Genomic DNA, 3,784 nt, shown 5'->3' on the forward strand with positions numbered 1-3,784 from the left:
TGGCTGTTACAGGGAAGTCACGAGAGTGAGGAAGATTATGACATGGTTCTATCACAGACTGAATTGTGTCCCACTCCTCAAAATTTGTATGTTGAAACCCTAATCCCCAAGCCTTCAGATTGTGACTGCGTTTGGGTAGGGACTTTAAGGAGGTAATTATGTTACGATGAGGTCTTCAGGATAGCCCTAATCTCATAGGCTTGGGGTCCTTATAAGATGAGGCGATTGGGACACAGACACAAGAGGGACGACCACGTGGGGACACAGGGAGAAAGTGGCCGTCTGTAAGCCAAGGAGAGAGGTCTTAAGATGAACCAACCCTGCTGTATCTTGATTTCGGATTTCCAGTCTCAGAACGTGTCTGTTGTTTGACCCCCCCACTCATGGTGTTTTGTTAAAGTATCCCAACCTCACTAAGAGAGATGTCTTGGCTGCACTTGCTCTCAGAAAGCCCTCGTCTTCTTTCTGTATTGAAAGTAAGTTCTGGCGTCTTGGTGCACGTAGCACAGTGGTTATGGCACCAGCCACATACACCAAGGCTGGCAGGTTCAAACCAGCCCAGGCCAGCTAAACAACAATAAAAACTACAGTAAGAAAAAAAAAATAGCTGAGTGTTGTGGCGGGTGCCTGTAGTCCCAGCTACTTGGGAGGCTGAGGCAAGAGAATCGCTTAAGCCCAAGAGTTTGAGGTTGCTGTGAGCTTTGACACCATGGCAGTCTACCGAGGGTGACGTAGTAAAGCTCTGTCTCAAAAAATTAATTAATTAATTGATTAAATAGAGTAAGTTCTGGCTTAGGTGGAAACCGTGTCCTCTGGGGCCTGCAGCCCGTGTACTCATTTACAGACGGAGCACACTGACGTGCACTCTTCGAGTGTGCTTACCTCCCAGGCATCGTGGGTCTGCCAGAATTCTGTGCTCATGGGGGATCACAAACACTAGGAAGATAGAACGGGATGGCGAGCACACAAACTGCTTGAGCTCCTGTCACAGATAAGCTCCACTGCCCCATGAACTTCAGTTACAACTCACAAAGTTCAAAGATAAATTACTAAGAATTTTAAGATGGCAACAGCGGGACATTGAAGCAAGGCTGGGGCTTTTCTGGGCATGGGCCCTGTGTGCCGGCAAGGGAGGCACCCGTGGAGCTGGAGACAAGAGAGTGGGCCCTGTGTGCCGGCAAGGGTGGCATCCCATGAAGTTGGAGATGAGAGGAAGTGCAAAAACCCAGCCACTACTGTGTGACCAGAGAGGAGCATCCATTGAACAAGGACAGAGCTGAGAAGCAGAGCCAGGTAGAGCTGGGGGACCCCAAGGGAAACATTAATGGGGTATAGAATGATACCCTCCCATGCCTTGGTCTGTACTTCCATCCATGAAAGCCACTTTCTTTGGAGCACTTGGACTTGAGTCTCTTGTTTTTGCATTATAGAGACCTGGATCCTGGGCCTCAGTCTTTCCATCTGTGGAGTGGGCTGTCAGGTCCCTGCCTGGCTGCCTGACAGTGTAGAAGTGCTTTGTGAACAGCCAAAATACACAAGGAAAATGTCAGGGATGATTGTGCATAGCTGCATAATATATAAATACACGGATGTATCTTCACCACATCATCACTATAACCACAGACCAAGTTACCAGGGAAAGTCACGGCATAAAACAACATTTTTTTTTTACACTGTAAACAATCTGTTTCAACGCTACAGGAAGGTCTTCCTATGAATTCCGGCTGGTTCTGAACATTGATTGCCCTCCGTGTGTGCCTAGAGACCACTCATGTCCTCTGCTGCTGTGCCCATACCACCTGCAAGGTGCCGGAAAGGCTCTGTGGTTCAGGACCTGGCATCTCAGATCAAGAATTCTTGTTAATGTTGTGGAATTCATGGTACCCTGGGCAGTTTCCTTTTAAGGATCTGAAATCAAAAGGCCAAAACAGTTGCGTTATTTTTCAGGGGCTTTGTGCCACGAACTGCGTGACTTCAAACAACAGAAATGTATTCTTTCACAGGTGGAGGCCTGCAGTCTGTAGTCAAGGGAGGCTCCCCCTGGGGCCTCAGAGGGAGAGTGTGTCCCCGGCCTCTCTCCCGGCTTCTGGGGTGGCCAGGAGCCCTCAGCACTGCTTGGCTTGTAGATGCATCACTCCGGTCTCTGCCTCTGTCCTCACGTAGCCTTCCCCTTTGTGTCTCTTATAAGGACACGGGGCACAGAGTTTAGGGCCTATGAAGGTGATCAAGGGTGATCTCATCCCGAGATCCCTAATTACACCTGCAAAGACCTGTTCCCCGAACAAGGTCGCGTTCACAGGCTCTGGGCGTTAGGGCACAGATGTATTTTCTGGGGTGTGGGGGGTCACCATTCAGTCCTTAACAGTGGATCACTGACTGCTGCCCACAGAGGCCCTGTGAGGTGGACTCAAGCTCTGCTCCCCAAACTCGCTCCGGCCCAGTCCCCAGCCTTAGCCAGACAGTGCTGGGCGCTCCCAAGCAGGATGCCAGGGTGCTATCAGGCTCCGGTGTCTCCTGCCGGAGGTTGCTGGATAAGTTGTACACACCTCACTCCCCAAGAATTGAGGCTCTTCTCACCTTTTCCTTTCTCAGAGCTGCTCGGCAGCCCTGGAACTTTCAGAGACCTGCTCAGCGGACGTGAGACTGTGACGGGCTTTCTCCTCTCAGCCGACTGACCTCCTTTGGGGCTGGATGATACTTTGTTGTGGGGGCTGCCCAGTGTGCTGCAGGAGGCTTAGCAGCATCCCCGGCCACCTGGACACACTCAGTGCCAGTGAGAACCCCCAAATCATGACCACGGAAGAAGTCTCCAGATAATGCCAGTGTCTCCTGGAGGGCAGACTCACCCCCCTCCCCCCCGCCCCCAGGAGCCATAGTGGCTATGGGCAATGAATGGTGGAAACAGCCTAACATCTTGGGCTCTGACAGAATCTGCACTGACCTGCTGTGGGATCTTGTGCATGTTCTGGGACTTTCTGAGCCTTGGGTTTCCTAATGGGGATATGAATACTCTTCGAGTTTATTGCGTAGTAGTAATAGGCACTGTGTATAAAAAGGCTGTCACAAAGAAAGGAGATAGTCAATAAATGCTACTCCGAGCTTTGTTTTTGTTTCTTTCCAAATAAAGCACGTCTGTGCCACCTCTGTGTGCCCTGCGCCAGGCACACAGCAGGAGCTAGCTGGGTGCAGATCCTCCTCCATTCATGGGCTGCTTGTTGAGACAGGGACTCTCTGCCCCAGAGCCACTGTTCCCAGCCTGGAGGCTGCACCCTCGCTCCAGTCTTTGGGATTTATGACCCCCTTTCTCTACACAGTGGTACTTGAAGCTACTAAAAGAAAGCTGAGACCCCTGTGAGGGGGACAGAGGTTTCTTCCAACCCTCCCTAAACCTACTCTCAATTCTTATATTGAGACGATACTTCTGGAATGCTGTGGGCTGGCTGGGAGCCACTCTCCCATCCTGGGAACTGGCCTCAACCCAATCAACACCCACAATGGAAAGAGGCCTCCCCAACCAGGCCATTCAAGATGATGCTGGATTTGAGCCACACACATCTTAAATGTCCTTATGCCACACCATGATTGGTGGGACACCATGGACCTGGGCCTCCAGTCACTCACGCTGTCCTGGGTCCAAAGAAAAGAAGAGAAAAGAAGAGAAGAGAGAGAAGAGAGGAGAGGAGAGGAGAGGAGAGATACAATATTGTATAGGATTTAAGGACTGCTTAGAAAGAAAATCCACTGTATTGATATGGGGTAGGTATTTTCTTCTTTTTTTTTTTTT

The sequence above is a fragment of the Otolemur garnettii genome, unplaced genomic scaffold (assembly GCF_000181295.1).
Source record: "Otolemur garnettii isolate 467f Iridium unplaced genomic scaffold, OtoGar3 scaffold00140, whole genome shotgun sequence".
Classification (NCBI taxonomy): Eukaryota; Metazoa; Chordata; class Mammalia; order Primates; family Galagidae; genus Otolemur; species Otolemur garnettii.